Source organism: Odocoileus virginianus, chromosome 1, assembly GCF_023699985.2.
Source record: "Odocoileus virginianus isolate 20LAN1187 ecotype Illinois chromosome 1, Ovbor_1.2, whole genome shotgun sequence".
Classification (NCBI taxonomy): Eukaryota; Metazoa; Chordata; class Mammalia; order Artiodactyla; family Cervidae; genus Odocoileus; species Odocoileus virginianus.
The window spans coordinates 13,307,168-13,320,943 of NC_069674.1; the positions used below are offsets into that span (position 1 = coordinate 13,307,168).

General features: G+C 44.5%; 1 protein-coding gene and 1 long non-coding RNA gene across 4 annotated transcripts in view; one reads left to right on the forward strand and one right to left on the reverse strand.

The window, feature by feature from the left end:
- Positions 1–10,196, reverse strand: part of MGAM (maltase-glucoamylase) — a 93,759-nt gene extending 83,563 nt beyond the window's left edge. The window contains exon 1 of one of the 2 annotated variants that reach the window (XM_020911014.2): positions 9,928–10,196. The gene's annotated coding sequence lies outside the window, so the exon portion shown is untranslated. Of the gene's footprint in view, positions 1–2,191; positions 2,290–9,927 lie in introns of those variants that run through there. The other variant, XM_070464180.1, reaches the window with a different exon arrangement.
- LOC139035147 (uncharacterized) lies at positions 7,835–9,172 on the forward strand. 2 transcript variants are annotated; one of them, XR_011487712.1, is made up of 3 exons: positions 7,835–7,957; positions 8,421–8,622; positions 8,958–9,172. It is a non-coding gene; the product is annotated as an uncharacterized lncRNA (long non-coding RNA). The 2 variants fall into 2 exon arrangements; XR_011487707.1 differs by having other exon boundaries at positions 7,837–7,957; positions 8,439–8,622.
- Positions 10,197–13,776: the final 3,580 nt, after the last annotated feature.

Here is a 13,776-nt window from a genome sequence, read left to right on the forward strand (position 1 = left end):
ACTCTCTTATTCCATGCCATAATGTCCATGGTGTGCTCCAGAGAAAGCTTTTGGTGAGATTGTGCTTTCATCAGATAGTATCTGGGTCATTAACCAAGTGCTTAGAACATGTGTGGCACGGGGTGAAGTGCATAGTATGCATTATTTCATCTTGTCCTCACAACTATCCTCTAAGCTGAGACTGTATGGTAGGTTAGACTTTGATAAGTGCTCTGGAGAAAAAATAAAGCTTGGGTAGGGGAGGATGAGGAACTGGGGAGAATGGGGGTGATGGGTGCTATTTTAATTAGGGCGAGTCTCATGGGAGAGCTGAAAGTTATTGCTGTACATAAATCATATGGACTCCATGGTCATTTTTTCCCTCTTGAATTAAGACGGTTATATGAATAATTGCTACAGCTCATTCTCCTGGTACTGCTCTAATCATTTAGGCAAAGTAGATAGATAAGTCAGGTGGGACCCAAACTTGAGATGGCTATCTAAATTCACTCGAAAAACTAGGTAATTAATCTTCATTTTTTTATGTATAGCTGGTAGCTTATTGGCATATGGCAATTTAAGTCTTTTAAAAATTCTTTGACAACAGAAGGCAAGAGCTCTTGTGGAAAAGAGAGGATTCGTTTTACAGAGATTGAGGATAACTTGCAAAGAGGACCCCAGTGAGTCAAAGCCATTCCTCGAAACTCCTGGGCAAAATTCATTGGCTTGATACATTGTCATCTGGATATTTAGAGAATGGGAAGGAAAAAGGGAGCTAACCGTCTTTTTCTCCCAAGTCTTGTCACATCCAAAGTGCAAAGATCTAAAAGCTTGACCTAACTTAGCTGTGTGACGTTGGAAAAACTGCTGAACCCCCCTGGGTCGCATTTTCCTCATCCAAACCCCAAATGGATCATCTCTAGAAGACAGCTATGACCCTCCTGTCACCCAGCAGCAGGGCGTGCAAAGGCCTATTTTCTCCATCACATTTGGCAGTTTAGGAAATTTTCAGATGGAAAATCTCTTCTTCTAGGGCCATCTGGCCCTTAGTGTCCCATGCTCAGGGCGCAGTTTACATATAAAGTAATGGTATTAGCCCATCAAAATTCATTTGTAAGGGTTGCCTGATGCTGAAAATCATTGGCATCTGTGGAAGTGTGAGTGAAACAGTGACGTGCTGTGCTCAGTTGGGGGTACAGAGCAGAAGGGCCCCCCCATCATTTGGTCCTTCCCAGCACAGCAAAACAAAGACCCCTCTCTCTTCCTCCCGCCCGCCCGCCATGCATACACGTGGCTCCACACCGTGATAAAGAGCCGTAGACAGTTTAGAGGTTTGGATCACCCCTTCCATGGAGGAAAGCCACCATTCAGACCCTCTGTTGGGAACCCATGGAAGCCATTTCTAGTGAGACCCACGGGATTGATCGTGGTCTCCCTTCCGTTTCCCCTGTTGCACCTCTGCCTTCTCACCTCCATGGCTCATCAGAAAAGAAATGCCCACTGTGTCCAGCTAGGCTCTCAACAACCAGTGAAGACAGGACTCTCTCTTACTTCGTTCTGTCAGAGAGGGGCGAGCAACGGTCCATCACCTTTCCACTCCCCTAGGCATGCGTTTCATTTTGACATGGGACTGTCAGTCCAGACGTAGAGTCTTTCCCTTCATTTCTTTCTTCCAGACCCCACAGGAAATCTCTCACACTCCCCATGACATACCAAAGCAGGTACACACCCCAATACTTCACACACATACACCCCTTTAGACTCTTCCCCATAACAATCTATTTGATCAGCAAAGGCACCAAACTCACAGGGAGAGAAACAGATTTCTCAAGTTGCTGACTGTGACGGATTCTCGAAACACCACTTCTCAATCCCAGCTCCATGCCCTTCTAGAAGGAACATCCCAAATTGCCCTCATCTAACTCCCAAATTCTAACTCCTTCCCCTCACTTCCCCCATCTCGTCTCAAGAATCAGAATTCACCTCGAATATTAAATCAATCATCACCACGGACACACACACACGTCTCAAGGAAAAACAGTTGAATTTTGTTAAATATGTGTTTGTATAATTTTGTGCTTTGTTATTGACGCTTATCTTTGTGTTTATCCAGTTAACAAGAGCATCTGATTGAAGGAGATGAGCACAAACCCACACACACTTGTACACGCGCATCTGTAGCTATCGGTGAGCACACGGTTTAGGAACATACCTCATCACCCCGAGGTTGCGTCCTCTCCCTGAACGATGGGCTGGTAATCCACGCAGAGCACAGTCCAGAGAAAGCAGCCACAGCCCTGGCAACCGCTTACTGTGCTGATGTTAATGGAGTTCAAATGCAAATCACCGCCCAGCTCTTTCTCAGGCTCAGATTTGCTGGTTAATTAGTAATCAAGGTCTTCCTCTGAGGCGAACATCCTTTAAGACCTTGGGGCAAGAAGCGACCACCCTGAACCCAGGGACACAGAATGTCTCTGCAGCCGTGACGCTCCACGAGCCTGGTAGCAGAGCAAGACTGACTCAAAGCGCAGATGGCAAAGAACAACAACAATAAAACGACCCGGGTAGCCCAGAAGAGCTCCGTCGCTCCCAGGGACCCCAATCTCATTCGCTGATCAGTGTTCGAAGGAAATGGTTCTGAAAATGTTTACAAAATAGTTCTCTTTTCCTGCCTCTTTTTAAAGCTGTATGTGTGTGCGCATGTGTACATGGGCTAAAGAGACCCTTTGGCCACCTGATGCTTCCTCTGGACTGCTCTTAGGATTACATTTTTTATTTTTTTGTTTTTGATCAGTTTTGATTGGAGTATAGTTGTTGTTTTACAATGTATTGATCTCTGTAATACAGCAAAATGAATCAGCTATACATACACACATATCCCCTCTTTTTTGGATTTCCTTCCCATCTGGGTCACCACAGAGCATGGAGTGGAGTTGCCTAAGCTATAGAGTAGGTTCTCTGTAACAAGTTTTTTTCTTCACACACTATCCACACAGTATCTTTACGAGATGGAGAGGACTGCTGTCCTCATTGTACAGATGCAGGGGCTGAGGTGGTTGTTGTTTAGTCCCTCAGTCGTGTCTGACTCTTTGCAACCCCAAGGACTGTAGCCCACCAGGCTCCTCTGTCCATAGGATTTCCCAGGCAGGAATACTGGAGTGGGTTGCCATTTCCATCTCCAAGGATTACATTTTTTTAAATGCATGAGACAATATAGAGAAGTACAAAACAAGGATACAAAAGAAACCAACTTCACTGAGTTACAGTTACTAAAGTACTTCTTAAATTGCAATATAATAATGTATGTTCTTTTTTAGTTCAGTCACTCAGTCATGTCCGACTCTTTGCCACCCCATAGACTGCAGCATGCCAGGCTTCCCTGTCCATCACCAACTTCTGGAGCTTGCTCAAATTCATGTCCATTGAATCAGTGATGCCATTCAACCATCTCATCCTCTGTTGTCCCCTTCTCCTGCCTTCAATCTTTCCCAACATCAGGGTCTTTTCCAATGAGTTGGTTCTCAGCATCAGGTGGCCAAATTATTGGAGTTTCAGCTTCAACATCAGTCTTTCCAATGAATATTCAGGGCTGATTTCCTTTAGGATGGACTGGTTGGATCTCCTTGCAGTCGAAGGGACTCTCAAGTGTCTTCTCCAACACCAGAGTTCAAGAGTATCAATTCTTCAGCGCTCAGCTTTCTTTAAAGTCCAACTCTCACATCCATACATGACTGCTAGAAAAACCATAGCTTTGACCAGACAGACTTTTGTTGGTAATGTCTCTGCTTTTTAATATGCTGTCTAGATTGGTCATAGCTTTTCTTCCAAGAAGCAAGCGTCTTTTAATTTCATGGCTGCAGTCACCATTTGCAGTGATTTTGTAGCCTAAAAAAATAAAGTCTGCCACTATTTCCATTGTTTCCCCATCTATTTGCCATGAAGTGATGGGACTGGATGCCATGATCTTAGTTTTCTGAATGTTGAGTTTTAAGCCAACTTTTTCACTCTCCTCTTTCACTTTCATCAAGAGGCTTTTTAGTTCCTCTTCACTATCTGCCATAAAGGTGGTGTCATCTGCATATCTGAGGTTATTGATATTTCTCCCGGCAATCTTGATTCTTCATCCAGCCTGGCATTTCGCGTGATGCACTCTGCATAGAAGTTAAATAAGCAGGGTGACAATATACAGCCTTGACGTACTCCTTTTCCTATTTGTAACCAGTCTGTTGTTTCATGTCCAGTTCTAACTGTTGCTTCTTGACCTGCATACAGATTTCTCAGGAGACAGGTCGGGTGGTCTGGTATTCCCATCTCTTTAAGAATTTTCCACAGTTTGCTGTGATTCACACAGTCAAAGTGCTTCTTTAAGGATATATTAACTAACAAACCTAGCAGCTACTACAGTTTAAAAACAGTGTAGACAGTATTTTGCAATTATCTTCGATATATGATATAAAAGTAACCGTGACCTCTCTTGGAACCAAAGTCTTGGATACTGCTCACACGACGGTGATTCATGGCCTGACTTTATACTTTGACAGATTAAATGTCAGCATTCAAGCAAAGAAAAAAGTATTTTCCCCTTCCAATTCACCTACTTTCTGAACTAAATGCATGAATCCCAAGTTAAGAACTCTATTGCTAGGCAGACCCTCCCTCAAAGCAGGACAGATAAGCTACATTATTTTGTCATCTACATTTTGAGTCAGTCTTGCTCTGTTACCAGGCTCATCAATAGGCAGGTTGGGGTTGACGTATACACACTATCGTATGTGAAACTGGTAACTAATAAGAACTTACCGTATAGCAGAGGGAACTCTAGTCAATAGCTTATAATGACTTATATGGAAATAGAATCTAAAAAGGAGTGGATATGTGTATAACTGACTCACTTTGTTGTACAGCAGAAATGAACACAACCGTGTAAATCAACTTTACTCCAATAAAGTGAAGTGAAAGTATCAGTCACTCAGTCGTGTCCAACTCTTTGCGACCCCATGGACTGTAGCCTGCTAGGCTCCTTTGCCCATGTAATTTTCCAGGCAAGAATACTGGAGTGGGTAGCCAAAGGGGATCTTCTTGGCGCAGGGATCAACCTCGGATCTCCTGTATCTCAGGTGGATTCTTTACTGTCTGAGTGTCCAGAGAAGCCCCAGTGATGCCAGTGATCCATGAACCCGTTGTTGCCAGTCCCAGGGAGATAAGTGTTAAAACTAAGGATAGGTATTTACGAACTTTTATTACCACTTGTCAGAGAAATTTCTGTCTCCTAAACCTAATAATAAAAAATGGAGCTTGTGTTTGTATATATATATATATATATATATGGTTTTTAATTTAATTCTCCTAGCCATTTATTTTTATTTCAAATTTATAAAAGTCTCAATCTGTGACCTAATGGAAAAATTTTTTAACCTTTTTTTTTTTTTTAATGACAGATCATTTTAAAAACTCAGCTCATCTATGATTAATGCCTGGTCATTTGCTTTTCTGGATAAGAGAAAATTCAGGAAAAATTCAGGCCAAGGGACCTAAATTTATAAACTGTGTATCACCTAGAAAAACTAGACAAAAGTCAATATCTATTATCATTATTTCACTGTGGACACAGACTATTAAAAACAGAATGAATTTATTATTTTGAAAAGTTTACTCTCTTGTCATTTTTCTCATTTCATCAACCAGTGGAAATGATGGGAACCAGTAAAACCTGCAGACCAGATACTGGAAATCCCCCATCTACTGTGTTTGTTTGGAACCACACAGTTAAAAAAATTAGAACTAGAAGAGGAAGGAAAGTAAAACTAAGGTGCATGGAGGCCTGCTGGGTACTGCGGTCTTTTGCTGACATTATCTCATCAGTATTGACAAAGGCCCAAGAGCAGCAAGGGTCTGAACTGCCAGCTGGATGCTTGTCAACTCTGCATCAGAGCCCACGTGGTCTGTTTAGTATTAACCCTAAAGAACGTTAGAGGTCATCACACAGAGCTCCCTCATTTTACAAGTGAGGAGACTGATCTGAATTCAGAGCCCAGGTCTGTTTACTGGCTGGGAAAGTACAGCCAAGTAAACCTCAGTTTCCTTAACCTAAATGAAGATAAAAGTGGCACTAGCGGTAAAGAATCCGCCTGCCAATGCAGGAGACATAAGAGATGAGGGTTCGATCCTGGGGTCAGGAAGATCCCCTGGAGGAGGAAATGGCAACCCACTCTGGTCATTCTTGCCTGGAAAATTCCATGGACAGAGGAGCTTGGCAGGCTACAGCCCATGGGGTCACAAAGAATCAGACACATGGAGCATGCACACACCCACACCCAATCAAATTATAAAGATTAAACCTTATAACACAAGTAAAAGACTTGGTGTTATGCAATCAACAGTGTCAGGTACAATTATTATGATTACTATGCATCTGTCACAGCTGTGACCAGAGCCCAGAACCTGGACTCCCAACTGCATGTGCCTTCAAATATGCCAATATCTCCTTCTCTCCTCAATCAGGATTCTTATTTATTTTTATTTATTGTAATTGGAGGCTAATTACTTTACAATATTGTAGTGGTTTTTGCCATACATTGACATGAATCAGCCATGGATGTACATGTGTCCCCCATCCTGAACCCCCCTCCCACCTCCCTCCCCATCCTATCCCGCAGGGTCATCCCAGTGCACTGGCCCTGAGCATCCTGTCTCATTCATCAACCTGGACTGGTGATCTCTTTCATATATGCTAATGTACATGTTTCAGTGCTAGTCTCTCAAATCATCCCACCCTCGCCTTCTCCCACAGAGTCCAAAAGTCTGTTCTTTACATCTGTGTCTCTTTTGCTGCCTCGAATATAGGATCATCGTTACCATCTTTCTAAATTCTATATATATGTGTTAATATACTGTATTGGTGTTTTTCTTCCTGACTTACTTCACTCTGTATAATAGGCTCCAGTTTCAGGATTTTGACTGAAGTTTTTGTTCAGTTGCTAAGTCGTGGCCAACTCTTTGTGACCCCATGGACTACAGCACACCAGGCTTCCCTATCCTTCACTGTCTCTCAGAATTTGTGCAAACTCATACTCATTGAGTTGGTAATTCTATCCAACCATCTCATCCTCTGTTGCCCGCTTCTCCTGCCCTCAATCTTTCCCAGCATAGGTCTTTTCCAATGAGTCAGACCTAGGCATCAGGTGGCTGAAATATTGGAGCTTCAGCTTCAGTCCTTCCAATGAATATTCAGGGTTGATTTTCTTTAGGATTGACTGGTTTGATCTCTTTGCTGTTTAAGGAACTCTCAAGAGTCTTCAGCACCTCTATTTGAAGGCATCAATTCTTCAGTGTTCAGCCTTCTTTATGGTCCAACTCTCACATCCATACATGACTACTGGAAAAATCACGGTTTGACTACATGGACCTTTGTCCACACAGTGATGTCTCTGCCTTTTAATACACTGTTTACGTTTGTCATAGCTTTCCTTCCAAGGAGCAAGCATCTTTTAATTTCATGACTGCAATCACATAGTTATTATATGTGTGTTTTAACTGAGGCTCTATCAGAATAGTAATGACAACAACATTTTGGGAACATTTATTATGACCCATACATTACACTAAATGATTCACAGGCAAGATTTCAATTTCTCCTCATAACTTCACTATGAGGCAGTGGCTGTCATCACCCCAGTTTTATTTTATCTTTTTTTTTCCTTTTGGCCAAGCCACACAGTATATAGGATCTTAGTTCCCCAACCAGGAATCAAGCCCACGCCCCCTGCAGTGGAAGCGCAGACTCTTAACCACTGAACCACCTAGGAAGGGCCTATTACCCAGTTTTAAAGTGGGGAAACCTGAGGCACAAAGAGCAGCTGCCCACAGGTTGTGTAACCAACAGGAAGTCAAACCAGCGTGCAGACGAAGGCCGTCTCGTCAAGCCTGCACTGGCATACGAATGTGAGCGATGCCTCCATAACCTCACAGCCAGGAGCAGGTAAGAAGTTAAATGGCTCTGTTACAAAAGACAAGAGGGCACTGAGAAAATGCCACTGGGAAAAGAACAACCCCAATCGGGAGGGACAGGAAAGAAACCAAAGGCCAGGATAGATGGGAGTGGGAAGGGAAGGAGAGATGGAAGGAGACTGGGGGCTAAGGAATCAACAAGGATGAGACCTGCTTTAGAAACTTCAGCAAAAAGACAGGGGAAGACAGTTGTGGGAAAGTCAGGGACGATATTGTAAAAGTACACTAGAGCCACGGCATCACGGAGATTCTGTTAGCAGGGAGACTCCCACCAGCAACAGGGACCCCCTGCAGACAAGACACCGCCCAGGCTGTCATTAACATGAAATAGATTTCTGAGCCGAGGATTTCTCTGCCTAGGATTCAATGTGCAGGGTTAGCTGTCTCTGTGAGTCTTTACCGAGAATATTGCTTCTTCCCACACCTCCAAACAGAACAAGTCACGTTCACAGGGAACGCTGGGACCTGTGTAAGCTACATGTCCATTGGAGTGGCCCAAAAGTATGCAACTTTGCTACCGTGAGATCCTCCGTGGGCATTCCCAGAAGACCAAAGAGCTGGTGGATCACAGTCAATCTTGAGCCGGAAGACCGTGCAACCTTCTCCAAACTTCATAGTCCAAACAAAATAGGCATGGTCTGTTCTTCAGGATGAATCCCAAACTCTTCTCTCTCTCTTTAAGGCCCTCTTTGTCACTTTGACTCCACTAATCCAGTATTTTTTCACTCGGCGCCATTAAACTTACCTCATGGCTGCTTCTGCATCATTGCCTGAGGGCAGCCCTCCTCCAGGGCTGGATCTACACCCTTTTGTCCTCTGTCTTCTGCGAAAACCCCTCTCCTCTTGCAAAGCTAAGCTTAAAATCCACTTGGTCTGAAATTTTCTCTAAATGCTCAGTTTAACATTGGTGGTTCCCCATTTCTGAACAGCTAAAGTCACAGTACATTCAACACGGGTGTTCTGTTTTATAGGTGAGCATACCCCAAAATGCTCAGAGACCAGCTGGCCTCCCATCAAGTCCCTGCTGGCTGAGGTCCCTCAGAGTCTCCATCAAAGCCCGACCCAAGCGAGGAACCTGGACTGACCTCTGAGCAGAGAAGGGACAGATGACCACCCAGTGTGTGTTCCAAGCATTGAACATGACAAGGAGTCTTCCTTCTCAGAATAAAATCCTGATAAAAACTAAGATACTCATCTGTCTGGATTTTACCTGCAGTGGACTGTGGGTGGGTTAGATGATCCTGAAAGTATCCATAAATAAGCCAATTAACTTGAAACAGACGGATGTAACACTGAAATCAAGTTAAACCATCTCTGGACACTGTTTCCATGTTAAGTCTTCAGCTGGTGTCATAGAGAGAGCACGCAGTTTGGAATCAAACAAGCCACAGTTTGACTATTGGATTCTCTTCTATGTGCCACAGACCTTGGGCAATCATTCCAACGTTCTGAAGGTCAATTGCCCTCTCTGTGAATTGGAGGTAATAATAGGCACGACATATATTACTTTGAGCCTAAGCTGAGATAGTAGGTAACCTGATATCCAGCGTCGCGGTTTCCCCAGTCCCTCCCAAACTGTCTTTTCTTAAAGTCAAAGAAAACCCAGCAAGTGGAACCATTAGCTTAAATTCTGTTAACAACTCTCCCTTCAGTTCATCCACCCCCAGAAACAGCTCACTAGTGTGGGCTGGAGGAAGTGGTCTCTTCCCTCCATGGACCACTGACAGACAAGTACAGAGCATCAGTGCCCCCCACACTGAACCACAGGCTAAGGGAGAGACACCCGGTGAGCCCATGACTGTGTTCTCCGTGGCTCCTTAACGCTCCCTCTCCCCCCATCTCTCCCCCACCCCCCTACACAAGCACATGCCATCTCCACACCTTCATGTCACAAAGCATCTCTCACAGTCTCCATAGCCTGCAAAATTGTATAAATCATACCTCTTTTTAGGGCTTCCCTCGTGGCACAGATGGTAAAAAAAAAAAAAATCCACCTGCAATGCAGGAGACATGGGTTTGATCCCTGGATTGGGAAGATCCCCTGCAGAAGGGAATGGCTACCCACTCCAGTATTCTTGCATGCCTCTTTTTATTGCAACCAATTTGGTTATCCTTCTTTCGCTCCCAAAATAAGCTCTTCACATCAGAGGCTATTTGGCAATGAAGAAGTTGCTTAGAGTAAAAGTAATTTGCCCACCCAGAAATGTTCTAAGGAAGGTGAGAATAAAGCAAAGGGCATTACAGCATTTCCTCCTCTTGTGAAATACCTATTATTCAGCAGTTTTACACGGCCTTTCATCCTTTTCTACCTCTCACCTCCATGGACAGGAACATGTGCAAATACCAGCATAAGTCCAAGGAGAGAGTTATTAGGGATATTACTTAGTATTCACATGTTCATAATAAAACTTTATATTTGTATAACATCTTGCAGCTTTCAGAGCACTTTAATCTGTATTATCTTTCTGATCACCACAAAGAGATAAGGCAGGATTATTTTTAAACCCCATGTATAATGAGGAAACAAATTAAGGAATATGACTTGCTAAAGGTCATTCAAAGAGTAGCCCAAGTTGAACCTGTGCTAACTTACTTTTAATCTAGTAATCCAATGTTCACAGAGTCTGAAGGCAGTAAATCCAGAAATTGCTTTTTCAGATTAAATATTTGTTCATTCATTCAACAAATTCAAAGTTCACTCTCCACCACGTGTCCCAAAGAGGAAACCTCAGATCCCTTCTGTTATCAAATTCTATCATCCTCCCATCATAGACAGCTACGTCTCTTCAGTTCAAATCTTATCCTAGAGATTTCTACCATTTCCTCCATGTCCCTCCTCCCCCACACGTAAGGTACACTGACAAGCTCCTATAAGGGACCCCAACACAGCCCTGACTCACTGGTCCCGGCTGACTGGACCAGCACTGGACAGATGATCCAACCTGTTCCGATGGGGCACTCTCTCCCAGAAATTAGGATTTGAGACCTAGAGTCTGAATCATACTCACATGTTACTGAGAGGCAGAAATTAAAGTTTTATTGAAAATACCTGTTTTGCCCAAAAGAGACTAAAATAGACACATAGAAAGTTGCAGAAGTAAGAGATTATTCAACCCCAAAGAAGAAAAAGTAGAGACAAGCTGCCAGTATTTTCCCTATTCTGTGAAGAAAAATGCAAAACAGAATTTCATGTGATTCTCCTGCTTCTTCACCAAAATACTACTTCTATATTACTACTGCTTCTATTACTAACCCCTCACCTCCATCACCACCACCACCATCATCATACCCCCACCAACACCATCATCACCACCGCCATCACCATCATCACCACCATCACCATCACCATTATCACCATCAACATCATCACCATCACCACCACTGCCATCACCACCACCATCATCATACCCCCACCAACACCACCATCACCATCATCACCACCATCACCATCATCACCATCACCATCATCACCATCAACACCATCATCACCACCATCACCATTAACACCATCATCACCACCATCACCATCACCATTATCACCATTAACAACATCACCACCATCACTACCATCACCATCACCATCAACACCATCACTACCACCACCATCACCGTCATCACCACCATCACCATTATCACCATCAACACCATCATCACCATCATCATCAGCAACACCGTCATCACCACCACCATCACCGTCATCATCCTTTCCTGAAGCCACAATCTATGAGTTTCTATACCCAGCAATCCAACAAGTTCTGCTGGCCCTGCTCTTACAGACTGGTCTCCCTTTGTCCAGTGTAAACACCTTCACCAAAAATCTCTAACCACACCAGTTCAATCTACCAGTAGAATATTGTCAGTACTTTGTTGGCTTCTACAACCACTCGCAATTGTGTCCCCTTCAAATCCTCACAAGATGCCTCTGAATTGTTTGGCCTCCCCATAGAAGTGTCTTTTTTAGTTCAGGATACATATAACCTAGGGCTATGTGGTGATCCACTGAGAGGTACACACCTCGGAAAACTGACTTCAGTCAAAAGTCCTTGGAGAGTTTCCCTGCTGGTCCAGTAGTTAAGAATCCATCTGCCAATGCAGGGGCCATGGGCTTAATTCCTGTTTGGGGAAGTTTCCACATGCCTCAGGGCAACAAAGCCCATGTGCCCAACTACTGAGCCTGCTCTCTAGAGCCCCCAAGCTGCAACTACCGAGCCCACGTGCTGCAAGCACTGAAGCCTCTGAGCTCTAGAACCTGTGCTCTGCATAACAGAAGCCACCACAATGAGATGTCTACAGGCCACAACTAGGAAGTAGCCCCTGCATGTCGCAACTAGAGAAAGCCTGCACCCATCAACAAAGACCCAGCACAGCCAAAAATAAAATGAATAAAAGTTTTTAAAAGGTCCTTGGAGAAGAATCAGCAATTTGAATCAATATTTGGGAATTATGAAAAATATGGCCATATAAAGTAATGACATGCATGAATTTTTTTCGACCCTGAATACTAAGCCTACAGAAATTTTCCTGTGATAAACCCCTGGTAAATCTTCTTCCCCCATGTCCCCACCCAGGAGAAACTGTGAAGAGAATGGCGGAGGGAATGTCTTCAAGGCACCGACAATGTCTCTCAGCCACGCTCAGGCTCTGCCTGTCCCTGGTACCCTCTTCCCTGGCTCCTCCTCTCTCCCACAAACTCCCTCTCTGTTCCCCTCTCTGGAAATCACCAGCTCACACCATCTCCCCCCGTCCGTGCTGGACCGTGAACCCTCACAATGTCTGTTCGAACACTCCTGCTCCATGTTCTCTTCCTATTTCCACTAGAGCGAAACAGAACAGGACGGATGGCCAGCCAAGGTCTCACAGTTCTACCAGCGTTTACTTAAAACCTCCTTTGCATCGTTCATATTAGTGGACAAGGCAAAGCTCAAGGAGGGGTCCGAGCACCTTCTAGAGGAACCCTACCCTGAGGTCCCTGCCGGGGAAAGTGACCTAAGTATAACCCCAGGTTCTGTGCTGGTCCCTGTGATGCCTGAACCTGGGCTGGGCACGAGCCCAGGAGAGCCAGCCCTCCAGCTGACTGGCACCTCCAGACTCCGCCTGCTATGCGAGCACCAGACCATGCACGTTCTTGTTCTGAATGGAACACCCAGAGGATCTATAGCAGGATCAGTCAGTAGCAGGAGCAAAGTTGAAAGATCGAGAAACAGAAATAAGAGCTGAGTGAGACCATCTTTAAATTCGTCTCCCTGGCTACCTCTCTGCCCTCCTCCCTCTTTCAGTTCAAAGTGGACAGAACATGCTTTGAATCAGGGGTCCCTAACCCCCAGGCCATGGATCAGTGGCCCGCTAGGAACTGGGCTGCCCAGCAGGAGGTGAGCGGCAGGTGGACGGGCAAGGCTTCATCTTTACGTCCAGCTGCTCTCCATTCTTCTCATTACCGCCTGAGCTCTGGCTCCCGTCAGATCAATGACAGCATTGATTGACAATGCTTCTTTGAGAAAGAAGCACAATGAAAGAACACAGTGAATGTAATGCACTTGAATCATCCGGAAACTGTCCCTCCACCCCATCCATGGAAAAACCATCTTCCACGAAACTAGTCCCTGGTGCCAAAAATACTAGGAACCGCTGCTTTATATGCAGGGAGCAGAGGCTCCGTTTCGTTTCCTCTCTTGCTTCCTGTTTTCTGCCTCTTCATAAGTGAACCTAGAGGCTAGCTAGACAAGCCGCCCTTCCCGCAGTCCACTTCCTGGCTTTGCGTGCTCAGATGGGCAAATGGGCTCAGAGCCCTTC